This window comes from Amborella trichopoda, chromosome 11 (genome assembly GCF_054954075.1).
Source record: "Amborella trichopoda isolate Santa Cruz 75 chromosome 11, AtrichopodaSantaCruz75HAP2 v2.0, whole genome shotgun sequence".
Taxonomy (NCBI): Eukaryota; Viridiplantae; Streptophyta; class Magnoliopsida; order Amborellales; family Amborellaceae; genus Amborella; species Amborella trichopoda.
In genome coordinates this window covers 2,817,944-2,845,936 of record NC_142346.1, presented here as the reverse complement: position 1 = coordinate 2,845,936, position 27,993 = coordinate 2,817,944, and the positions used below count along the sequence as shown (strand labels likewise).

General features: G+C 34.7%; 1 pseudogene; it reads left to right on the top strand.

Annotated features, from left to right (window-relative positions):
* Window positions 1-15: 15 nt before the first annotated feature.
* Window positions 16-27,993, top strand: LOC105421211 (fatty acyl-CoA reductase 1-like; annotated as a pseudogene).

Genomic DNA, 27,993 nt, shown 5'->3' with positions numbered 1-27,993 from the left:
TTTGGTCCAAAGCAAATGGATTTAGACGATATCATCAGCTCCTTGCAACATAAGAGTATCTTAATCACTGGTTCCACAGGATTCCTGGCCAAGAGTAATCTCCTCTCTCTCTACATGGGTGCTTTGTGAGTTTTTCTCTCTCTCACTCTACATGGGTGCTTTATGAGTTTTTCTCGTCTTGCAGTTTTGGTGGAAAAAGTTCTCCGAATGCTACCAGAAGTGATGAAGTTTTTTCTTCTCATAAGAGCCTCCGATCTCAACTCCGCAAGATATCGATTGCATGCTCTCTCTCTTTTAAATTCTCATTTTTGTTTTCAATGTTTTTTTGCAAGAATTGAAAATTGAGTCTGTGTTTATGGCTTTACCACTTATTTTCTCTATCCAAATATGACAGATTTTAATGAAGGAGCTATTCAAGGTCTTGAGAGAGAAACATGGAAGTGGGTTCGATTCATTTGTTAAAGAGAAGATATTTCCAGTAGTGGTTGATGTCGGCCATGAAAGCTTGGGAATCGAAGAGTTGGATCTAAGAAAAAATTTCTGGAGAGAAGTTGATATCATCGTCAATGTTGCTGCAACTACAACCTTTGATGAAAGGTGGTATGAATAATAGCTTTTCTTATGTTGTTTTCTTTTACTGGGTTTTAGTGAATGAGGGGAGAGAGGTTTCATGAATCGTTTGAGAATGATGATAAACTGGGGCAGGTAGGACGTGGCGTTGGAGGTTAACACTTTGGGAGCAAAGCATGTCCTTGACTTCGCCAAAAAATGTGGGGGAAGATTGGAGGTTTGCTCCATGTTTCAACTGGTGGGTAGCAATACAAATAGATGAGAGACAGACCGAGTGTGCGTCAAGTTTGGGAGCAATTTTTTATGGTTCGTATTACCCAATCCTCTTAATATTTATAAGTAAGCAAAAAGTTTATATAAAGTTGCAACCTTAAAATGTAGAATTACGGATGCACCTCAAAAATCCATCGGAAAAGGTTTTTTTAATGTTAAGACCCATCTAATTAATCTTCTCGACATCAAGATATATGAATTTCAAGAAAAAAAAAGTTTGCGTCTCAAAAATAGTGCATCTTGCAATACATTATCTAGACCGTCCATTTTCAAGATTTTCATATGTTTATAGATCTACTTGATTTTAACCAATTTTGGAATTTAAAATTTCATAGTAAGATATGAAAATAGATTTTGAGATAATCGTAATATGTTTTTACACCAAAATTACATGTTATGATAAAATTTGGAGGTGCTTCGTAATTGGATTGTTTAAGGTTGCAACGTTATAGAAACCACACCCTTATAGTAAATACATGAAGTTACGATCCCTTGATTATAGGAATTTATACAACAAAAAGAGCAAAATCTAAAATGCGTATCCAAATTGGAAAGTGTACAATATATAATGCTTATCCAAATTGCAAAGTTTAAAATTCATGATTTGAATTTTTATTAAAAATTTTGGTAAATCCCAACACCCCTCTCTAGTTAGACCGTAAACATTGAGAACACCCAACTTGCATATAAGGAATCAAAATTGTTTTTCCCAAGAGCTTTTATGAAGATGTCGGCCCTTTGATAACTAGTTGGAACATGAGCAGTACGAATTTGGCCCTATTGAACTTTCTCTTGAACTAGATGACAATCAAGTTCAATATGTTTTGTGGGCTCATGAAAAACTGTATTGGCGGTAATATGTAGAGCGGATATGTTGTCACAATAAAGCATCAGAGGGCTATTATGAGAAATACCAAGATCAACCAAGAAATAATTTAACCAGGTACGTTCACAAGATGCAACAACCATGGAACGATACTCAGCTTCTGCACATGATTGTCAAACTTTCAATTTTTTCCTAGTTTTCCAAGATATGGGGATGTTACCCAATATAATACAGTATCTGGTAGTCGAGCGTCTGGTCATTGGGCAACTAGCCCAATCAGAGTCACAATAGGCAGATAGTTGTGTTGGATTTTGTGCTATCAAAATCACCAACATAAGGAAATCCCATATTTTGTGGGATTGATATTGATATTGATAAGTTTCTTAAAGGAAATAGGAATCCAAAAGGATTATAACTCTTGGTTGTATCTCTCGGATTTTATATATATGTAACATCACTAGGAAGTTTCCTATTTTATGTGAATTCCTAACCCTATATATATGACAAGAAAGTGTAGAGAATTAGTGTGCCATATTTGTGAGAATTGTTGTTTCCTCTAAAGAGAGGGGTGCAAGGCCTCCTGTGCATAAGATGTAAGGTTTTCTCTTAGAGGCAAGAGAGCTTCTTATAGAAAGAAACATTGTGATGGTGCCTCATTTAGACTTCTAAAGATTGAAAAGCATGTTTCTTATAAAGAAGCAGTTCCCATTGAGATTTTGGTTGATTTCCCTTTTTAGTTAGAGAGAATGTCAGTTTCTCGTTGCTCACGTCACTATCTGGTGTTGTAAGCAATGATTGTCAGAAGTAAAGAGAAAGAATGGAGAGTGGTTTAAAAGGGTTTGCTCGATTGGGTTTTTGTCGATATTAGAGAGGTAACTCTATATTCCAAAATCTTTGATGAACTTTTATTGGTATAGTGGATTTCAGTTTGCCGTACCCATGGATGTAGCCGTCTTGTGATGAACCACGTAAATCTTTGTATTAATATGATATGTGTTTCATATTTCATTGCTCGTACTTTATTTTTAAAAAATAACTGCTCAAGTTTAAAACTTCCACGTACAACAAGTGGTATCAGAGCCTGGTTTGGGGTTGTCAATATGGCAGTAAGGTTTCAAATGCAAGGATCGAGGTAGAGAAATTTGATGGCAAACACTATTTCTTAGTAAGAATGATGAATAAATTTATTTGGCAAATGCTGAAGAATCCATAAAGCTACACAATGGATATTGGCATGGTGAGCATGTGATTTTTCTATAAGAGCAAAGGTTTCATGATAATAGAGCCCCTCTAGCTGATTATAGCCTTTGATGACCAATCGATCCTTGTAACGCTTGATAGACCCATCCACTTTGTATTTTATCTTGTAGACCCATTTGCAAACCATTGGGTCTTTTGCTGAGAGGTAGTTAAATCAAGGACCATGTATTATTGGCTTCTAATGCAGTGATCTCTTGGTTCATTGCTTCCCTCCAGTTAGTATCAGTGGGGATTATTTGAAAGAAGTGGTAGAAATGATAGTATCAGATGTGGTAGAAATGATAGTGGCAAAAGTTTTGCAAGAGGTTGAAAGCCTGTCATTTGAGATGACATCACTTAATGGATAGCGCACAACTTGAACCAGTTGAGGAGGAGAAGTTGTGGTAGGTTGAGAAGGAACAATGATTGAATAATGGTAGTCATGTAAATATGTTAGAGGTTGGCAAGAACGTTCAGAATATCAGGGGCCATTTGGAGGTATAGACTGAGATGGTGATGGAAGCATGATAGAGGTTGGAGAAGGAGTTGATTACTCAACAATGTGGGATGAATCAACTGGGGAGGGTAAAGTTATGTTGGTAGGAATATGAGGCAATGGATGTGGGAGAATAGTATGTGATGGGATTAGGGATGATGAAGACTCAAAAAATGAGAAGCAATGCTCATGAAAAATGACATCTATGCTGGTAAAGACTTCATGACTATCAAGGTCATATAAACGGTATGCTTTTTTACCATGAGGGTAACCAATGAATATGCATTGGTGTGACCTAGTAACAAATTTGTGTTGTTGATCAATGTTAAAGGCATAGCAAAGGCAACTAAATATCTTTAATTGTTTACATGTTGGAGGAGAATTGAAAATAGCCTCATGTGGGCTTTTGCCATTTAGAATAGGGGTCGGTAAGCAATTAATTAGATATAGTGCTGTAAGAATGCAATCTCCCAAAAAAAAAAGGTAAATTAGCTGGGAAACATAAGACCTGTGCAACCTCAAGGAGGTAATGGAGTTTACATTCGACAATACCATTCTATTGGGTGTTGCGGTACTAGAGTGTTGATGAGACACATTACTTGTTTGGAAAAAAATCTACATATCTTTGGAGAAAAAGTCAATTCCATTGTCTATTTTAATGGACTGAATCGAGCAATGGATTTGAGGTTTAACTAAGGAAAAAAAGAATTTTAAACGTTGATTTATTTCATATTTATGTTGCATTAGAAAATCCAAGTGCTACAATTAAATCATCAACCAGAGTAAAAATAATAATGTACTCCTGTACAAGATGGGGTTGCATAACCAGCTCATATATCGTAATAAATAAGTTAAAAATGAGTAATAGTAGAAATTAAACTATTAGGAAAGGAAAACTGCGACAATTTTTTCCTTAGGGCATACTTGTCAAGTTTAGAAGCAAATTTTTAAGAATCGTATTACCCAATCCTAAAAATATTTATAGAGAGTACAAGAACTTATGATCCTTTGACTATAAGGATATATCCAACAAAAAAAAATAAAAAATACAATGATTATTAAAATTGGAAAGTGTACATCAGCATATCCAAATTGAAAAATGTACAACATTGCAAATTTTAAAATTCAAGATTTCAATTTCAATTAAAAAATTTGATAAATCCCAACAAAGAGGGAAAGAGTTTCATTATTAGCTTTAGTTTAGTCTTTTGGGTGAAGGGAGAGAGTTAGCTCTTCATGTTTCCTTGTAAGCTTTGTCGGAGAGAAATAGATTATTAAGTTCCCTTAACTAGAGAGCTCTCTTTTTTTTGATAATCGAAAACAAAAAAAAAAAAAAAAAATTGAAAGTCTTCCCTAGATTTCCTTGTGATGAGAGAGAGAGGTGGGTTCGTTTTTTTTCCATGCGTTGGAGAGAGAGTTATTAGAGTCAGTAGTCAAAAAATCAAACCTGCCAAGGGCCGGGTTTGAGTAAGCGGTAAACCGGCCTAACCGGCACGTTTCAGCCGGCCAAAAAAGTACAAAAAAATAAAAAACTTAATATTTAAAAAATAAAAAACTTAATATTTAAAAAATATGAAAAGTATATTTAAATCATGATTAAACAAAACACATCCAAATAAAGTTGAAACGTCGTGGAAAAAATTGATCTTAAAAAAACTATTTGTGTCTAGGGGTATTTTCAAAATTTTCTATAAAAGATGGAAAAATGTAAAAACAAGTATTTAATCAAAACACATTCCAATATTTGCCAAAATGATAAAACATATTAAAAAACACATAACAAACAAATCTTTTATTTTTTCGGATTTTACATAAATTTATTATTATTATTATTAAATACCATGCCCAACTACTAAAATTGGATTGGCAAGTGCTAAGATCTGATTTGACCAGCCCATTTCGAGTTGGACCGGTCAAGTTTGTGAACACTTATTAGAGTTCAGTATCATGTTCCAACAACATGATGTGAAGTACGAGCTTCAATATAGAGAAACTTCCATAAGCAGGGATCATTTATTTGGGAGGAAGGTGATGGAAAAAATGTCATATCGAACCATGAATATATATATATATATATATATATATATATATATATATATATATATATATATATATATATATATATATATATATATATATATATATATATATATATATATATGTATATATATATATATATAAATATTATATAAGCTTGCAAACTTATAAAATCGAAGTAAGTTATGCCTCAAAAATCCTCAAAAGGGTGTTTGAATATTGGAGAGCCCTCCAATTGATCATCTCAATCTCGAGATGTGTAGATATGCAATAAAGAAAAAAAAATAGTTTTAAGTCTTAAAATATGTACATCTTGCAACTAGTTATCTGGACTTTTTATTTTTAATATTTTAAAGTGTTTCATCTTTCTTATAATTTAAAATTTTATAAGTAGAATAAAAATAGATTTTCGAGCCATCCTGAAGTTTCCGACAAAGGAACTGCATCTCCAAGCAAATTTCGGGGTGCCCCTTACTTCAATATAAGTAGGGTCTTATACAAACCTCAACCATGAAAGCAATAGAGGACTGAAGGATGTATTTCACAATGGGCTTTTGGAAGAGTCCTGCATTTCAACATAAACTCATTTAAACATTTCCTACTTTATTTTTATATTTGTTATCGTTAAATTAAGCATTATGATTTGCCTTTGTTACTTTTTTTTTCTTACGTATCATGAATGAATTAGTCTCTTATTTGTCGTTGGTAAAGTAATTGTTATGAATGTTTTGCTTGGTATGGATGTTCCAGCTTATGTTTCGAGGAATCAGCCAGGCTTGATAATGGAGAAACCCGTTAAACTTGGTGAGACCCCAATTCCAAACTCTCCACGAGTTGAAACTTGTGGAGAGTGAATTGGAGAAGGCCAGGAATGAAGGGGCAGACGAAATGACTCAACGCCTTGCAATGAAAATGGGCCTAAAATGGTCAATGAATGATATCAACTAATCCTTTTTCCTTTTTTTTTTTTTTTTTGGCTGGTGGAGAGGATTTTTTAATATCTCTTTTTTTCCAGTATTTTAAACGTAGGAAAAGTTTATATAGATAGGTTCTAAACAATCAAATTAGAGCCTACCTCAAATATTTTACTAGAAGAGGTTGTTTGGATGTTCAAATATCCTCAAATTGATCATCTCGACATCAAGATGCATGGACATGAGAAAAAAATGGATTTCAAGTTCTGGAAATAGTGCATCTTGTAATGTACTTTTGCATTGTCAATTTTTAAGATTTTCAAATGTTAATAGATCTGCTCGATTTACACTATTTTTAAGGGAAATTATCGTAAATATACCTATATTTTTTTTTTAAAAAAAAAAACCCCAAATTTTCAAAACCTTGCCTACACCTTTTTTCACCATTTTCAGCTTTTTTTGGATCAAAATGACATTCACGGCAGTCTTTAAATACCGTAATTTGTAGAAAGATCCATACAGTAATTTATATACCGTAACTCTTAGGCATTTTATATGGTAATTTAATTATCGTAATGAATTAACATAAAATTAAAGTACTCGAAGTACCGTAATGTCTTCCACATATTACGGTACTCTCTCTCTTTCTCTCTCTCTCTCTCTCTCAATGTCTCTGTCTCATATAAAAAAAACCCACTTCTCTCGAGCCTCTTTCCTTCGAATATTTTCTGTCTCTATCAAACCTCTAGCCTCTTCTCCCTTCCCCATGCGTTTTCTACAATTCTTTGCAAAAACCCGCATCTTTCCTTCCTCTTTGCACACGTTTTGTTGCTTTTCTCTCCTTTGTAAAGGAAGCCATTAACGTTCTGAAAACCAATTCTCTCTCTTTAACCCTTCATAAAAAATCTCAATTCTTGGTGCCTGATCAACATTAACAAACTTTGGTTCATGGCAAGATCTGCAACTTTTTCCAACCACCCTATTGACTGAACATGAAAAATATTTCCTCCTTTTTCTCGATGAAAATTGGTAATTTTTCATGGAAATCTGCATGCATGCACAACTCTTTCATGAAAAACAATGAACCGAGAAAAATAAGAGAAAAACCCCACTTTTATTATAGAAAATAATGCGTTAAAAACTTGTATAAATAATGAAAAGAGAGAAAAAAATAACCCCAATTCAATAGCCACAACTGAAGACATCTACTGGAAGTTCCCAACCTTACCAATCCCTTTGCTCTAATTCTCGCTCGAACTCAGCTTTTCCTCTAGTTTATAAATCGCGGGAGGAGAGGGGTAGCCCTAATATTAGCTTCAGTTTGAAGCTTTTCAACCCATAGGTATTTGGAATTGATCGGGAAAGTATTACGTTAATAAAAATACCGTAAAAATTTCCTCACACATTGCGGTAATTAAATTACCGTAATAATAAATCAAACTATTCCCGTATTTAAATTACCGTAATACTCTTTGATTTTTTTACTGTGTTTTAATTGCAGTAAAGGGTAAAATTTATTATGGTAAAAAGACTACTGTGAAGGACATTTTGGCCTAAAAAAATCCGAAATTTGTGAGAAAGGGTGTAGGCGAGGTTTTGAAGTTAGGGTTTTCTTTTTTTTTTTTTTCCTATTTTACTAAAATAAAAGTATATTAGCGATAATTTCCCTATTTTTAAAGCTTCAAATTTTATAATTAAAGATGAAAATATTTTAATACTATCATAATGATTTTCAATATTGAAACCACATTTCTCGATGGTGTTTGAAGGTGGGCTCTAATTTGATTATTTAGAGTCTCGGATCTGTACAAACTGCACCCTTTAAATATCTACTCTGACTTTATATTTGACAACCCTATCCCTTTTTTTGCCTTTCTTTTATTTTTTCCAAAATACCCTTGGGTCTGCACTCCAAGTGTTGATCCTGCCGGATTCTCAAGCGCGGTTGCCAAATGGAGTGGCTGCAAGGCCATAATAGAATGACACTCCTGACTGGAGTGCTCACTTGATGCTCAAGTTGGTCGACATATGTAGTGGCGGCCAAGTGTTGAACCACACTCTAGACTTGACTCATGGCTCTAGATTGCACACTTGCATTCTGGGTTCTCCACTAGGGGGGGAAAAAAATATAGAAAAAAGAGACATGAGCTAAATTCTAAAATTTACATGATATATTTAAGGAAGTGTATACACTAAGGCCATTTATCTTTACTACAAAGAGGTCACAATCAATCCTACTCATTAGATGTAAAATTGGATGGCTTGGGCTAGTCAAGAAGTCCGAGAAATAAATTTTTTTTTGAATTTTGAGTCTTTTCAATGGCAATCTTATAACCACCCAATTTGAAATCCAATGGACATACGTGATTGTGACTCGTACAAAAAGTAAATGGTCACTTTATGTACTTTTCTATATTTTATATGGGAAAATTTCAAAAAAGTTTACTAGAAAAGGTTGTTTTGATGCCTCAAAAATTTCACTTGAAGAGGTCGTTTTCACTCCTAAATATCCTCAAATTGATCATCTTGACATCAAGATGCATGGACATGAGAAAAAATTGGATTTCAAAGTTTGGGGATAGTGTACTTTATAACGCATTTTTGTGTTGGGATCGATTGGTGAAAAATCATCAAGGTTTATAACATTCACAGCTTTTGTGCATTCGTATCAATATAAACATATATTGGAAACTACACAATATCAAAGCAAGAACATGGAATGAAAAATCCAGCAACATTCAATCCACATAGCACAAAGATTTAACGTGGTTCGGTCATAAATCGTGACCTACATCCACGAGAGAATGATGCGAGACTTTACTTACTGATTTGGGACGATTACAAAGTGAAATTGATTTCAAAATATCTATTTCTAGCAGCCCTATCTCACTCTAAACAGAGCCCAAAAACAAGGCACCAATAACACTAAAAAATGGGTTATGTCTAACATTTTCTCTCACTAAAATATGGCACACAGCAAACCCACAATGGAGTTCAAGCCTTTTGCTCACTTTCTCTCTCTAAAACAAAGCATAGCAAGCTCTCAAGAGAAAACCTAAGTGCAACCTAATCTCTCTATCTTTCTCACTCTTTCTCTCTCTTAAAAAAGGGTTTTAATCAATTTAAAAGAGTAAAGTTCCTTCAACACTATAACCATTGGATTAGATGCAATCTAGTGGCCCAAAATAATAGAGAGAAAAGTTAAATAAAACTCCCACATGTGTGATTTGTTTTCACACATGTAACAATATCCCACTTGAAGATAAATCACAAAGTCTTTAAAATAATTACCAAGGCACTACTCTCCATCCACCCGAGGTTACGTCTCCTCCAACCCCGAAAGTCTTCTACACATCATATTCTTTTCAGTTGAGACAACATTTGTCAACATATCAACAAGGTTATTCTTAGTGTGAATCTTGTCCACCTGCAAATCTCTACTCTCGAGGGCCAACCGAATAAAATGATATCTAACCTCTATATACTTTGTCTTGGAGTGATAAGCTGTATTATTAGCAGATGAATTGCACTCTGATTATCACAATGCACAACATATTTATCTTGTTTCACCTCAAACTGGCTAAGTAACATTTTCAACCAAATCATTTCCTTCACTGCTTCAGTCAATGCCACATACTTAGCTTCAATTGCTAACAAGGCAATAATATCCTGCAACCTTGACATCCAGCTGACTGCACCACTATCAACATTGAAAATTTATCAAGTGGTAGACCTTCTAGTATCACGGCATCATGCATAATCTGCATCTACATAACCAACAACTTCCAATGATAAATTTCCAAAACACAAGCATACATTTCGTGTCCCCTTCAAATACCAAAGAATCCTCTTAACTGCTTGCCAATGGAAACAACTCCCACTGCATGGGCAATGTCAGGTTTAGTACAAACTAGTACAAACCATTGCATACATCAAACTACCTACTACAGAAGTATATGAAACATTCTTCATCTTACTTCTATCTACCTCATTCATTAGAGAGTCCCTTCTAGACAACTTGAAATGTGTAGCTAATGGCGTAGAAACATGTTTACGGTCAATCATATTGAAGCGGTCAAGAACTTTAGAAATATATTCAGATTGACTTAACCAAAACTTACCTTGCTTCCTATCTCTATGGATTTGCATGCCCAAATTTTTTTTGGTTGGTCCAAGATCCTTAGTGGCAAAATACTTGGATATATCAAGCTTTAAATGTTTGATTTTACTTAGATCATTACTAGCAACAAACATATCATCAACATAAAGCAGCAAAACATTAAAAGAATCATATGTTGAACCCTTCAAATACACACAATGATCAAAATCACATCTAGAATAACCTTCGCCTAGCATAAAAATGTCAAATTTCTTATACCATTACCTAGATGCTTGTTTCAAACCATACAATCCCTTTTCAACTTGCAAACCAAGTTACGATTGATTTTGTTATCAAAACCTTCGAGTTGACACATATAAATTTCTTCATCAAGATCACCATGCAAAAAAACAGTTTTAATTTCAATTAGTTGTAGCTATAAATTAAAGTTAGCAATCAAAGATAAAACAAATCCAATAGAGCTATGCTTAATAACAGGGGCAAATTTTTTATTAAAATCAACACTTGGTTTTTTCCCATAACCTTTCACCACAAGTCTGGCCTTATATAGCATAAGTCTATTTGCCTCTCACTTAATAGTATATACCTATATATTCTTCAATGCTTTCTTCCTATGTGGAAGTTCCACCAACTCCCACGTATCATTCCTATGCAAAGCATCAATCTCCTCCTCCATTGCCTTATACCACCTTTCACCATTAGAGCAATATATAGTCTCCTGAAAAGACTCAGGTTCACCACCATCAACATATAAAGTATATTATAAGGAAGGAGTGTGGGCTTGTGGGGGCATGTGGATCTTCTCAATTCTAGCTCAAGTGTAACTGATAGTTCTTCTTCATCTTGAACTAATTCAATATCATCCTCATAATTAGCATCACCTCTATCAAAACTGCCTCGAGCTTGCGCTTGATTCTCTTGCACTTGCCGAGGTGAAACAATGAGATTTGGTTCTTGTATATCCACAACAAGCCTTTCTTGTTTCGACTCTTCTTGCTTCTTTTTAGCAAATATTATGTTCTCATTAAAGAGAACATCCCGATTTCTGATAGTCTTCTTGACAATAGGATCCCAAATCCTATAACCTCTATTATCACCACCATACTAAAAAAAAGCACATCTTCTTGACTTGGCATCCAGCTTAGCTCTACTGTCGCTAGGCACTTGAACACAAGCTTCACGCCCAAATGTTCTCATGTGTTCATATGACAAACTTTTACCTTTCCATAGAATTTCAGATATTTCACCATTCAAGGGTGCACTGAGAGATCTGTTGATCAAATATATAATTGTACTAGCAGCTTCAACCCAAAATTGTTTACCAAGACCAGATTGTGATTGCATACTTTTTACTCTTTCAATGATGGTCATATGCATCCTCTCAATGACACCATTTTGTTGTGGTGTCTCAGAAACAATCCTTACTTAACGAATGTCATTCTCTTTACAAAAATATCAAAAACATTTGAGCGATATTCACTACCATCATCAGTTTGCAAGCATTTTATAAATCTCTCTGTTTCTTTTTCAACCTTGGATTTAAAAACCTTGAAAACTTCAAAAACTTGATCCTTCGACGCCAATGGATACAACCAACACTTTCTAGAGTAATCATCTAAACAAATGTCAAAATAAGAAGCTCCACTAAGAGATTTAACATTAACAAGGCCACAAACATCAGAATAAATCAATTTTAATGTTTTACTTTTTCTATGAGATTCATTTCTCTTAAAACTAACTCTGTGCTGTTGCCCATGACACAATGATCACAAAAAACAAGAAATGAATGCTTAGAAATAGGAGTAAGATTTTTGAGTTTGCAGTACCTTCATACCATGCTCATTGAGATGATCCAAACGGCTATGCCAAATCTTCATATCCTCATGTTTACTAGCTGTAACAACGATCTTCTCTATAGCATCATTCCTTTGAGCTATGCCATGAAGAGTGTAAATACTCCTATCTTTTTTCCTTTTTAACATTGTCATACAACATCTTGAAATCTTTCATGACCCATTTTCAAAAGTCATTATGAAATCAGAATCATCTAATCGCCCGACTGAAATGAGATTTTTCTTCAACTCAGGAACATACCTCACATTTCTCAATGTGTGCTTCTTTCCATCTGTTTGCTTGATAACAACATTTCCAATGCCCAATATTTTGCAAGCTCGATCATTATCAAGATAAACCAAGCTACCATCCACATATGTGTAGGATGAAAAATATGACCTTTCTGGGCAAACATGAAATGAAGCACTAGAGCCTAAAACCCAAGTATCTGTAATAGGTAATACTGTGCATGCAAAATTAAAAGTGACCCCATTTTCACCATCTGAAACTGTAATTGCTACGGCATGACTACCTTTTCCTTGTGCCTTTTGCTTATTCTTCAAAGCATAACAATTTTCCCTTGTGTGATCAGGTTTCTTGTAATACCAACAAGTAACCTTCTTTCCCTGTGACTTGGACCTGCCTCCGCTATGAGATTTGCCTCTATTCTATCATCATTTTCCATATTGGCCAATTACTTTGATATAATTTTCAAATTCCATTTCCGTTTCTATTTTCAAGAAAAAATACAACAAATAACCACAATAGCAAAAAAAACCCCTTGCTTCACAGACACAATGCAGAACAAACCCTAAGCTCTGATATCATTTGTTGGGATCGACTAATAAAAAGTCATCAAGGGTATATAACATTCACAGCTATTGTGCATTCATATCAATATAAACATGCAATGGAAACTATACAATATCAAAGCAAAAATATGGAATGAAAAATCCAGCAATATTCAATCTACAGAGCACAAAGATTTAACGTGGTTCGATCACAAATCGTGACCTACATCTACAAGTTTACTTACTTATTTGGGCAGATCACAAAGTGAAATGGAGCTCAAAATATAAATTTTAAGCAGCCATTTTCTCACTCTAAACAGTGCCAAAAAACAAGGCACTAAGAACACCCCAAAATGGGTTCTCTTTAACACTTTTTCTTACTAAAACAGGGCACACAACAAACCCATGATGGAGTTCAAGCCTTTTGCTCACTTTCTCTTTCTAAAACAGAGCATACCAAGCTCTCAAGAGAAAACCCAATTGCAGCCCAATTTCTCTATCTTTCTCACTATTTCTCTATCTATACAAAAGGATTTTAATTTCTTTAAAAGAGTAAAGTTCCTACAACACCACAACCATTGGATTAGATGCAATCCAATAGCCTAAAATAAAAAAAGAGAAAAGTTAAATAAAACTCCCACATGCGTGATTTGTTTTCACACATATAACATTTTGGACTGTCAATTTTCAAGATTTTTAAATTTTCATAGATATGTCGATCTACACTATTTTTGAAGCTTTAAACTTTATAAAGAAAGATGAAAATATATTTTAAAGCTATCATAAAGATTTACAGTATTTAAACCACATTTCTCGACACTATTCGAAAGTAGGCACTAATTTGACTGTTTAGATCCTAAGCTCTATACAAACCGCAACCATTTCAAATACCCTAAAATATAAGAGATACTTATGAAAATTTCCAAAAAAAAATTTGTCCTTCCATTTTCCTTGAAGAAGGGAAGTTATAATTTCAGTTTGAACCACAAACAAACTTCTCTCTTCTCTTAATTGCTGAAGAGGAAGCAATAAAAGGTTTATCAGGACCAATGTTACGAGCTTACAAAATCTTATGGGATTTTCGTAAAGTCGATCATTATGAGTGTTACGATGAATTTGATTGGGAAGTCCAATAGTAAAAAGAAAGAGACTCATTAACTCGTTATTTAGTACGAATTAGTGAAATGATAGAATCCGTCAAAATTATTCAATAGGCTATAAAAGGGTAGGTGATCTTTATTACTTTTGTTTGAGTGTATGAAAACTTTGGGGTACTATGTGTATAAATGTTCAGGTGGCCCCATAGCCAACTTTCCCTAGTATATATATGGTTCTTTGGAGGTTGACAATCCTTTGTTTTGTTTTGTTTACTAGGGCTAGGTTGTATGGGTGGCCTAACACATACACTTTCACCAAAGCTATGGGAGAGATGTTGATGGGGCATTTGAGAGAGGACGTACCGGTGGTTATCATGCGGCCAAGCCTAATAACAAGTACCTTCTCTGATCCTTTACCTAGTTGGATGGAAGGCGCCAGGTTTTCTCACTTCCCATCTCCTAATTTATTTTTTTAGTAAGATGTAGTGTGGAAATATGTTTCCACCTCCTAATTTATTAGTTTTGTAAGATGTAGTGTGAAATTATGCCCTATCAGGCTCAATGTTATCAGATTCGCTTTGAGAATCTTATTTGGTTTGGTTTGAAAAACGAAACAATTCGAAAGAAGATTTCAATTTTTTTTAAAAAAAATTAATATTAATAAAGTATATATTTGTATATAAAAATATATAAATATAATAAAATTGTACAAATAAAAAATTTAATAAAAAAGAGATAATTAATAAAGTATATATTTATATATTTGGGAGTGGATTCTGTACGCCCATTAGCTGGTTGCTACAGTAAACGCCAATGGCTCAAATTGAATCTGAGCTAATCTGACGGTTACGACCTCTGTTTGTATTTGAATTTTGTTTTTTATAATTCAAAATCACTTGAAATTTTACATATATATTCTTCTCATCAAAGTGCACCTAATAAAAATATAAAAAAAAATAATATGCAAAAACAAAAATGACCAAAATACCTTGAAACTTTATAGGGGTATTTTGGTTATTTTTTGTGTAAAATATTTTTTTTATATTTTTTGAAGATTCACCTATTTTTTATGTACATACGCTCTAAATTTCAGAATAATCCAATTTGTAAAAAAAAAAAAATTAGAATTCAAATACTACCAGACATCCGGGATCGCCAGATCGACCCAAATTCAATTTGGGCCGTTGGCGCTAACTGTAGCAGTACGCCCTTGGGCCGACATAATCTTTTCTCATATATAGAAAAATATAAGGTTAGCCCACTAGCTCCTATGAACATATGAACCCAACGGCCCAGATTGAATTTAGGCAGATCTAACGATCATAGATATCTGGTAGTGTTTGAATTTTTTTTTTTCCTACGAATCCAAATCACTTGAAATTTTAGGTGTGTATTCATAAAAAATAGTGAATCTTTGAAAAATATCAAAAAAATAATTTACATGAAATAAGTTGACCAAAATACCTCGAAAACTTTTTGGGGGGTATTTTAGCCATTTTATTTTCCACAAATAATTTTTTTAATATTTTTATTAGGTGCGTCTTGATGAGAAGAACTCACAACTAAAATTTCAAGTGATATGAATTAGTAGAAAAATAAAAAAAATTCGAGCACTACCGGACATCCGTGATCGTCAGATCGACCTAGATTCAATCTGGGTCATTGGGCTCATATGTTCATATGAGCTAGTAGGCTGACCCCCAGATTATATATATATATATATATATATATAGGGAAAAGATTGGCCCCGATTGAATCTGAGCCATTCCGACGGTCACGACTATATTTCGTGTTTGAATTTTCATTTTTTTTCTACAAATCCAAATAACTTAAAATTTGTAGCGTCTATTTTTCAAAAATAGAGGAATCCAATAAAAATATAAAAAAATAATTCATAAAATATAAATTGACCAAAATACCTCCGAAACAATTTGGGGGTATATTGGTCAATCTATATTTTGTGAATTATTTGTTTTATATTTTTATTAGGTGAGCCTTAATGGGAAAAATGAAAGCTTAAAATTTCAAGTAATTTAGATTTATAAAAAAAAAAAGTGAAAATTCAAATACGAAAGAAGATTGTAACCTTCAGATTAGCCTAGATTGAGCCATTGGCTGATACTATAGCAGTCAGCCAACATTTTCCTCTACATATATATATATATATATATATATATATATATATATATATATATATATATATATATATATATATATATATATATATATATATATATATATATATATATATATATATATATATATATATATATATATATGTCCCATATTTTTAAGCCACAGTTAAGAAGTAGGCATATGTCGCCGAAATAAATTGAGATTAACCCACTAGCTCATATAAACATATGAGCCCAATAGCTTAGATTGAATCATGGCCAATTTGACGTTCACGACCTCATTTCGTATTTAAATTTTAAAATTTTTTCTACAAATTAAAATAATTTGAAATGGACAATGATTTCGCCTATCCTCATCACCATCCAATTTGAATTTTAAATTTTTTTTCTACAAATTCAAATAATTTGAAATGGACAATGATTTCGCCTATCCTCATCACCATCCAAACTTCATTGCATGGTCACAATTGTCCAGTCGTGTTTTATTTTTCATTTTTTTTCTACAAATCCAAATTATTTGAAATTTAGAGCATATGTCATCTTATAGCGACACACCTAATAAAAATATGAAAAAAAAATAATTCACAAAATATAAATTGACCACCTTGTAATAAAGGTAAATGATCTCATTGTATACAATCTCATATGTAAATGCCTATATATTTTTTCACTTATTTTAATTATCTTTTTTTGGGCTTATCCCTAACTAATTTTAGTCATCTCTTTTTAGGCCTACCCTCACTAATTCTAGTCATCACTTTTTAGGCCTACCCCTCTCCCTTTTTTAACCTCCAACTTTATGATGGACTTGGACATGCTTAGCTTAAATGCTTGGACGTGTCACTCCAAAATAATCTCTTATGAGAGAGAGATAGATTTGTTTATTTATTTTAGGCAGCTGAGACCTCCTCCGATATAAGTACGTCAACACTAACCCTTTCATTTCTTCCAATATACCTCACAAAATGCAGTGACGAGAGATTTCATTTGTATATTGAAATTATTTGCTCCAAAACAAGTGGGTTTAGACGATATCATCTGCTCCATGCACCATAGGAGTATCTTAATCACGGGTTCCACTGGATTCCTAGCCAAGAGTAATCTCTCTCTCTCCATGGTGCTATATGAGTTTTTTTCTCTGTCTCTCTCTACATGGGTGCTAAATGACTTTTTCTCGTCTTTCTTTTTGGTGGAAAAAGTTCTCCGAATCCAACCCGAAGTGAAGAAGATGTTTCTTCTCACAAGAGCCTCCGATCTCAACTCCGCCAGATATCGATTGCATAATGAGGTGAAACTCCATTGCACTGATCTCTCTCTCTCTCTTAAATTTTCATTTTTGTTTTCAATGTTTTTTGCAAGAATCGAAAGTTGAGTCACTGTTCATTGCTTTACCACTTATTTTCTTTATCTAAATATGACAGAATTTAAAGAAGATATTTCCAGTAGTGGGTGATGTCGGCCATGAAAGCGTGGGAATCGAAGAGTTGGATCTAAGAAAAAAATTGTGGAGAGAAGTTGATATCATCATCAATGTTGCTGCAAATACAGCCTTTGATGAAAGGTGTTTTGAATAATAGCTTTTCTTATTTTGTTTTCTTTTGCTGGGTTTTAGTAAATGAGGAGAGAGAATTTTGATGAGTTGAATGATGAATTGGTGCAGGTACGAGGTCGCGTTGGAGATTAACCCTTTGGGAGCAAAGCATGTCATCGACTTCGCCAAAAAATGTGGGGGAAGATTGGAGGTTTTGCTCCATGTTTCAACTGGTGAGTATCAGATGGACTTTTCCCTTTAAACATTTCCTTCTTTATTTTAGGAGAACGTTTATATAGAGGTGTGGCTCTAAACAATCAAATTAGAACCCACCTTAAAAATTTCACTATAAGATGCATGGACATGAGAACCAAATAGATTTCAAGTCTTGGAAATAGTACGTATGGTAATGTATTTTTGGACTCTTAATTTTTAAGATTTTCAAGTTTTCATAGATTTGTTCGATCTACAGTATTTTTGAAGCTTTAAATTTAATAATTAAAGATGAAAATATAGTTTAAGGCTTTCACAAAGATTTTTAGTATTGATACAACATTTCTCGATACTATTTAATTGTCTGCTGTACTTTGATTGTTTAGTGCCTCAGCTCTATAGAAACAGAACTCTTACTTTTTTATTGTTATCGTTTGATTAAGCATTATGATATATTTTGCTTTTTCTACTTTGGTTTTGTACATAGCATCAATGTAATTAGTCTCTTATTTATCATTGGTAAAGTAATTGTTATTAATGTTTTGCTTGGTATGGATGTTCCAGCTTATGTTTCGGGGAATCAGCCGGGGTTGATAATGGAGAAGCCCATTAAACTTGGTGACACCCTAATTCCAAACTCTCACTTGGACATTGACTTCAAGTTGAAACTTGTCAAGAGTGAATTGGAGAAGGCCAGGAATGAGAGGGCAGATGAAAAGATTCAACACCTTGCAATGAAAATGTTGGGCATGAAAAGGTCATTGAATGATATCAACTATTTTCTCTCCCTTCTTCTCTTTTTTTTTCTTTACTTTTCTTTCTTTTTACCTTTTTTTTTTTTTTTTTTTTGCAATATTTTGGACTACTTTAACTTTTATATTTGGTAGCCCAGTCCCTTTCATTTCCTTTCTTTTATTTTTTCCAACATACCCTCAGGTGTGCACTCCAAGCATTGATCCTGGCTAATTCTCAAGTGTGGTTGGCAAATAGAGTGGGCGCCAAGCTCAAAACGCAGATTGGCGCTCATGAGTGGATGAAAGTTGGACTATGTGATCAAGCACAATGTATATAAATTAAATTTGTTTTTTCATATTTTTACACCGGCAAGACCACACACAATGTCAAGTTACAAACAAATAACTCTTGAAATAAATAAATAAAAGAAAGGAAACACAGTTTTCACTTGGTACCACTATTCAATACAATTCCTAAATCAAAGCCTTAACTCATTGCTTTATGGGAAGTCACAAATAAAAGATTTAAAGAAGTAAAATTGTCAGAAATTACCTCAACTGGGCTTAATATACCCCACATCGAGTCTCCTCCTTCTGATAGTGCTCGGGATCTATGATCGGTCTATTGATTCTCCTACATATGGAAAAACTATCTCAATGGCATATGAATCTCGATCTAAAACAAACTGCCTAAGGCTTTAGTGCCTTAGTCTTGCTAAAGCCCTTTTGGCTTGATTTTTAGAGAGATGAGAGATAGATCAAAGAGAGAGGGAGAGTCTACTAATAAAGGAATCGTCCCTTTTGCTACTCAAAAGTTAAACCACCACAAGCTAACCAGCATGTGCCACCTAGAAACGAGGCTACCCAAAAATCAAGCCACCCAAGCTAACCATAGCTTGGGTGTGCCATCTAGACGCGAGAGAGAGAGATTGGGTATGCCTCATTTGGTTTGAAAGAGATTAGTTGGTGTGCCCCTTGGCTTGAGAGATTACTTGAGCGTGCCGAGAGGTTTGAAAGATATTACTTGAGCGTGCCCCTTGGCTTGAAAGAGATTACTTGGGCGTGCCGAGAGGTTTAAGAAAGATTACTTGAGCGATCCCCTTGACTTGAGAGAGATTACTTGGGCGTGCCGATATGTTTAAGAGAGATTACTTGGGCATGCCTCTTGGCTTGAGAAATCACTTGAGCGTGCACCCTTGGCTTAGGCATTCCCCTTGGCTTGAGAAAGATTATTTGGGTGTGCCCCTTGGTTTGAGAGAGAACACTTCGGCGTGCCCCCTTGGTTTGAGAGAGATTACTTGAGTGTGCCCCCTTGGCTTGAGAGAGATTACTTGGGTGTACATGGGCGTGCCCCTTAGCTTAAGAGGGATTACTTGGGCGTATCCCTTGGCTTGAGAGAGATTACTTGGGCATACCCCTTGGCTGCAGAGAGATTTTGGTTAGGGTGTGTATCTTAGAATGGTTTGAGAGAGATTACTTACACATGCCCCTTGGCTTGAGAGAGATTACATAGGAGTGCCCCCATGGCTTAAGAGAGATTACTTGGACATGCCCCTGTTGGCTTAAGAGAGATTACTTAGGCAAATATTACATGGGAGTGCCCCCTTGGCTTACGAGAGATTACTTAGGCAAAGATTACATGAGAGTGCCCCCTTGGCTTAAAAGAGATTACTTGGGCGTGGCCCCTTGGCTTAAGAGAGATTACTTGGGCATGCCCCTTTGGCTTAAGAGAGATTACTTGGGCGTACCCCCTTGGCTAAAGAGAGATTACTTGGCCGTGCCCCCTTGGCTAAAGAGAGATTACTTAGGCGTACCCCCTTGGCTTGAGAGAGATTTTGGTTGGGGTGTGTACCTTTGAAAAACTTGAGAGAGATCTTACTTGGGCGTGCCCCCTTGGCTCGAAAAAGATTTTGGTTGGGGTATGCACTTTAGAAAAACTTGAGAGAGATCAAATTTTGGTTGGGGTGTGTACTTTAGAAAAACTTGAGAGAGATCTTGAAGCCTTAGATGGGGCCTACTACCTATAGAGAGATCTTTGTGAGAGAGACAAACCTTAGAGAGAGAAGAGAGAATAGGGTTAGAGATTTTATAAGGTGGGAGTGCATCTTTTTATGGATTTTTTATGCCTTGGGGTTTACCGCAATTCGTAGGGTCAAATCTTAATTGTCGATCTAAAGAGACATCTGGGGTGAGATATTTGAGCTATTCATCGCTTTGATCCACCATCAAAATTCAAAGAGATGAGCTAGAGCCTTATCCTCCCTTTCCTATATCTATTCCCATCAAATATTTAAATAAAGAAAATATATATCTTTAAATAAAGAAAGTATATATCTTATTTTCTATTTTACTATATCTAATCCTTATTTCTTGAATGAAGCAATATTGATTCAAATATTTTCTAAATATTTCAAATATTCAATTTATCTGTCTATACCCAAAAGATAAGCCAACAAACAACGACACAACTATCCTCCAATCTTGGAGAACAAGTTAGTCCTTATGAGTGGGGATTGCCCCACTCACCCTTTGGTAGCCACACATGGGCCCTACCCAACCCCACATGTTTTAAATTGGGCTACCATATTTATGGAGGTCCCATATAATTTTAAAAAATATTTTATTTTGTGTTTAAAATTTTTAAATCTTATATTTTATTGAAAACACTGAAAAATTAATTTCTCTTACTTTATAAATCGAAATGACGAAAATAAAATATCAGAAGATTTACAAAAATTCAAATAAACAGTCTAAAAATCATATATCATAAAATTAACCAAAACTAATTAATTTTGATGGGAATCGGATCCGTTAGATCTGGCAATTTATCAATATACGGGAGAATTCCACCTGCAACTGCGGATTACGATCCATCTAGCTTTCTCAAACTAACCCAGCAATTCCCATGACTCATAGTCCATTAGAATGGCTCATGATTGGAATACCAAAGTCAGTCAATACACTAGGGAACGTAATGTCAATTTATGGATTTGAGGTTCTCCTCGAGAGACGAAAAAATCATGGTCGTCTAGATGATGATGCAACCATGACTCTATGGTGTATAAGAATAATCTCTCGCACATGTACACGCTTCACTCTCATTGGTGAAACTCAAAACGACTATCTATGTATATGTCGTATGATGATATACCGATGATGTTTTAGCCCTGTCTCTAAAGGCTATTCATCACACACAAGGGCCACACAGTCCCTCTGCTCTCATCTGGGCATACTCTGACTTCATCAAGAGCTAACCCACTAAACCCTTCTCGATAGATCCCTATATCCAAGTATCTTAGGTTTTTTCAAACTCGGCTGGCCTAGTACGTCGAGCTTAGTCCGGTATGGGCAAATCACATTTGCCTAATATGGTTCACTAGAGGACCACAATCCCACTGAGTTAATGTTTTACTATATAAAAATGATCATACAAGCTCACATAAGGCCTTTAAATGCCACATAAACCCAACAGAGTGCACACTTGAAGCTCAGATCGATCGACACATGTAGTGGCCGCCTTGTGTTGACCCACACCCTAGAATTGACTCATGGCTCTAGATTGCACACTTGCATTATGGGTTCTCCTCCAGGGAGGAAAAAACGCAGAGAAATAAAGGAAATCAGCTGAATTTTAAAATTACATGATATATTTGAAGGGATTCTATACAATAAGACCATTGTATATTTGTTACAAAGAGGTTACAATCACCCCAACTAAGTAGATGTCAATTTGGATGGTTTGGGTTAGTCAAGAAATTCGAGAATTTTTTTTTTTTTTAACTTTGAGCCTTTTCAATGACATTTTTACAAGCATCTAATTTGAAATCGAACAGATATAAGTGACTGTGACCTCCTTGTATAAAAAGTAAATGGTCTCTTTTTATTATTCTCCATATTTTAAATACGCTAAAATATATGCGATGTTTATGAAAATTTCCAAAAAAAAAAATTGTCTTTTCATTTTCCTTGAAGAAGGGAAGTTATAATTTCAGTTTGAACCACAAACAAACTGCTCTCTTCTCTTAATGTTGCTCAAGTTCTAAAGGTAGGTGTTCCTTATTACTTTGGTTTGAGTGCATGAAAACTTTCAGGTATTCTGTGTAGAAATGTTCAGGTGGCCTATAGCCAACTTTCCCTAGTATATATGGATCTTTGGAGATTGACATTCCTTTGTTTTGTTTCGTTTATTAGGGCTAGATTATATGGTTGGCCTAACACATACACTTTCACCAAAGCCATGGGAGAGATGTTGATGGGGCATTTGAGAGAGGACGTACCAGTGGTAATCATACGGCCAAGCATAATATCAAGTACCTTCTCTGATCTTTTCCCTGGTTGGATGGATGGCGCCAGGTTTTCTCATTTCCCACCTCTTAATTTATTTGTTTCGTCAGATGTGGTGCGGAAGTTTAGGCCCTTCTCTGATGAATTTCAAGAGTGTCATAAAAAACCATAATTAGGGGTCATGTAAAATTTAGGAAAAATTATAGATATTTCTCAAAATAAACTTTACAGATATTTTCCTTCAATACTTTTCGTATCACACCTTGACCCAAACATTGTTTTTTTCTTGTATTTACCTGTTGTGCGCGGAAGTTCTAAACCCGATGGGTTGATTTTTGGCAAATAAAGTATGAAAAACAAAGCATGAAACACAAACCACAAGAACATAAAAATTTACGTGGTTCACCCCAGAAGGGCTACATCCACGGGCACAACAAACTGAAATCCACTATTCCAATAAAAGTTACATTAAAGATTTATGAACATAGAGTTGCTACTGTAACCCTCGACAAAAAACCAAGTCAAGCAAACCCTTTTAAACCACTCTTCATTCATTTTCTTTACTTCTGATAACCATTACCGATAACACCAAATAGAGACACGAAAGCAATGAGAAACTGATTTTCTCTCAAACTAAAAAGGGAAACCACTCAAAATCTCAATGGAAACCGCTTCACTACAAAAAACAAGCCTCTCAATTTTCAGGAGTCTAAAAGAGGTACCATCACAATGTTTGTCTCCATAGGAAGCTCTATTCTCTAAGAGCTTGCATCTTATGTATAGGACGCCTTGCCCCCTCTCTCTGGAGGAATTCACCATTCCAATATGGTGATCCAAATAGCGCACACAAATTCTCTGGACTTTCATTCCATATATATAAGGTTGGGAATCCATACTAAATAAGAAACTTCATATTGATGTTACATATATCTCAAAAGACCAAGAGATATATCCAAGAGTCCTAATTCTTTTTGGAATTTCTATTTCCTTTAAGAAATTTATCAATATCAATCTCAATCCCAGTTTATGGTCTCTCAGCAAACCGAGTGGATTCCAATATGTGATTCCCATGGACGTAGCTATTTGGGGTGAACCACATATAATCCTAGTTTTTTTTTTTATGTTGTTATTTGTTGCTTTATTTTTCTCCCTTATTATTTTCTTGTTGTCATTTTTATTTTCCTTGCACTTTATTTGCCAAAATTCAATCCATCTGGAGTTTTAGAGCTTCCACACAACTGGTATCACAACATGTTTTGGGGTTTTTGGTATGCCAGTAAAAGTCTGGAATACAAAGTTCTAGGCGGAGAAGAAGATGTTCCACAGTGGATGCTGCCGACCAAACAACTTATATGGAGTATCCTTTCCCTGGTGGTAGGTGCTCCACCATGGAACGTACTTCCACTATGGATCGTGCATCGATCGAATGCTGAATTTGATGGCAAGCATAATCTTCTTAGCAAGAATGAGAAAGGAAGTTATTCGGTAAAAATAAAAGATTCCATGAAGACATCTTATGAATATCAGCATAGTGAGTAAGTGATTTTGATATAAAGGTGGAGATTGTTGGATAAATTGATAATCAAAACCACATCCCTGAGGAAATCCTATGTTATTGGGATTGATAGTCATATTAACAAATTTTCATGTTTATTGGGAGTCTTATTTTGTAGAAGCCTTATTTATGAAAACGAAGACACTCGCTAGCTAAAACAACATTTAATAGTAACAAATAGAATCCCCATGTGAGGGGGCCCTCCACCCACTTCCCCTCCCTTGGTCTATCAACGACAGTGATTTGAATGATGATGATTTCACTCGTAAACTCATGAACATGTGAATTTCATATTTTTAGGAAACCAAATTATATATAAAAGAAATACATTTCCAATTTGGACAAGGATTTCTATTTGATAAAGGATTCATATCTTTTGGACAAGGAGTTCTATTTGATAAAGGATTCATATCGAAAGAGATGCAAGGGCCTCCTGCGCAGAGAAGGAATAACCTCTGAAGGAGCCTATAATGAGATAAGTATGCTTCTATTGGGAGTAACGATTTGCTTGTGCCTCGACTGAAGAGAAATGTTTATTTCTTATAGAAAAATAGATCCCAATGAGATTTTGGGTGGTATTCCCTTTATGGAGATAGTTAGTTTCTCATTGCTTTCGCATCTTTATTTAATTTGTTTTAATAATAGTTGCTAGAAGTATAGAGAATGAAGAATGACTGGTGATGTTGGTTAGGAGAATGGTTTTAAGGGTTGCTCGACTGGATATTATCAATGAATAGTCAATGATGCAGCTAACAAAATGTTGGCAACCAACAATTTGCAAATATAGGCGTGTTTTATATAGAGGAACAAAAACTGAAAAGAAAATTACAAGGAGGAGGTACACACATGGGGATCCAAGACCTTCACCATGCATCATCAATGAGAGAAGAAGAAAAGAGGAACAAAGAGCCAAGGTCTCTTTCTATATATATAATGGGCAAGCTTTCTATGCTTCTCTTACAGTATAGAAGTTCTATCCTCCTCCTTATCCAACCGTCTATTCTGAATGGAGGCCTAAGATTGCCCCAATCACAATGTCCCGTCTTTACACTATTTTATTTTAAATTTTTTTTTTATAAACTATTTTGACATCAAATTTTGGACGTCCATTCCTCTATTAACCTCGCACTAGAAAAAATTTTAATTTGTTTTTCAATAAAATAAAATGACCAAAATACCCTTGAAATTTTCAAGGGGTATTTTGGTCATTATATTTATCAAAATATTTTTCATATTTTTTATAGGTGCGTGCCAATGGGAAGATGGCACGTACAAAATTTCATATTCATACAATTTGTATAAAAATAACTAAAAATAAAATACTTTGAAACGTCGGATCTAAGATCAAACGGTGAGTGGCTCTCATGATTAAAATTGAACGGCTGGATGATAGGGGAAGGATAGAACTTTATACTGTAGGAGAAGCATAGAAACCTTTCCCATATACAATAACTTTATTTTCCATTCACACAAACAAAAACCAACCCATTACATTGTGATGGCTCTTCTCATATTATTTCCCTTTCTAAGCATGTTATTACAAATATGCTTCATAAACTATTCACGTTAATCTTTTAAAGATAAGCACAATCATCCAATCTTTTAAAGCAAACACAACTTTGCTTTAAATATAACATAAAAGATATTAAAAAAAAAGAACGAATTTACTAGAAATGACCACCATGTAACTTTAATAACAAATGCATGTAAACCATGAAAATTAAAAGAAAAATATAGAATTACCCATCTCTTGATCTGCATGTTGGGAAGGTGATGCAAAAATTACCTCCATGACTTATAACATTTCTTTTAAGGCCAAAGGTACTTTTGGTCTAGATGAAAGAATGCCTTTTATGGAGGATTTATAACCCATTTAGAGAGAGAAATATTGGGTTGAAGGGAGGAAGCTCTTAGTGAAGAAGAGAAAGAAAAATATAGAGAAGCTTTATGGAGAGATAGAGATTAGGGGTTTCTTGTATAAACCTTCGCTTGTGGCTCTTGTATCGTACTAGATTTGATCGAGATTTTCTTGCAAAGACGATGTTAGTCGATGGATACAAAGCAATGATTCGATTGATGGTGGGAGTATGATATGAAAGTTCTATTGAGCTTTCTTTCCATGTATGAATCAATATCTACAAAACCTCATATTTGTAAATTTTTTCATTCGATAGTTAATGCATTCTTGCCCTCTTCCCCATTAGATATAGCCCATCTTGGATGAACTACATAAATGTGTGTATCCCTCTCTACCTTTTACTGTGTTATGGTTTGAATATTTCCCATCTTACTTGTTTTCTAATTTCTATATTTTTTCTAAATATATTGCGCACACAATATTGTTCTTGGGTATTTTATTTGGGTGTTAGATTCATTGTTGTGGTTGCTCACCACATCAAGTACGGAAATGGGTTATCCCGATTTGCCAACTAGGGGTTATCAAGATAGCCTTGGTTGCCGGCACTGCATCAGTAAGATATCTTTCGTATCCCAAAATTTTTTATGTACTCTCATTAGTATGCATTTTAATTTGTCATGCCTATAGACATTTGGGATGAACCAAAATTTGTGATGTGCTCTCATCCTTATTGGGCATCTTGGTGTTCTTTTGGCGTTATTTGTTTGTTACTTCTTCTTTTTTGTGCTTGTTGCTTCGGCCCAAACAATTACTTGGTAATGACTACGATTGCGACTTGAGGCATCGCAGGACATTTGACAGCATTATTGTGAACTTTGCAAAGGGAAAGGTCCGCCACTTTATAGCCAAACCAAATGTTGGACGTGGTAAGCTTCATAAGTTTCTAATGAATCAGTTGGCAGTAATTAAAGCTCTCGCACACAGTAAGGTACACATAAGATAAGAGTGGCTGGGGTCGTGGTGGTAGCACCCCACACCATAATCATCACGTTGTGGTTTTCATTTTCATCACTAACACCGCACCTTTAGTCACCAAATTGTAGTTTTCATTTTCATCACTAACACTACACCCCCTATTAATACTTTCAAAATGTTAACTCCTAATCTCTTTAAAAATACAGGTCAAGGGGCCTGTCTTTTCCACTTAATTACCCAAAAAAAAAAAACTTCATATAGAGTGAGAGAAAAAATAAAAGTGAGAATTTTGACACTGAAATATTACTTGGGCACAGATACCAGGGGACACAGTGGTGAATGCTATGATAGTGGCCATGGCGACTCACTGTAATGAAAGTTCTCTGCACATCTACCACGTCACCCCCACTGCAAGGAACCCTTGCAACGCCCACCTAATTTTTGACACCATGTATCGCTACTTCTCTAAAAACCCATGTTTTGATAAGCGTGGCAGACCCATTGTGGTATAA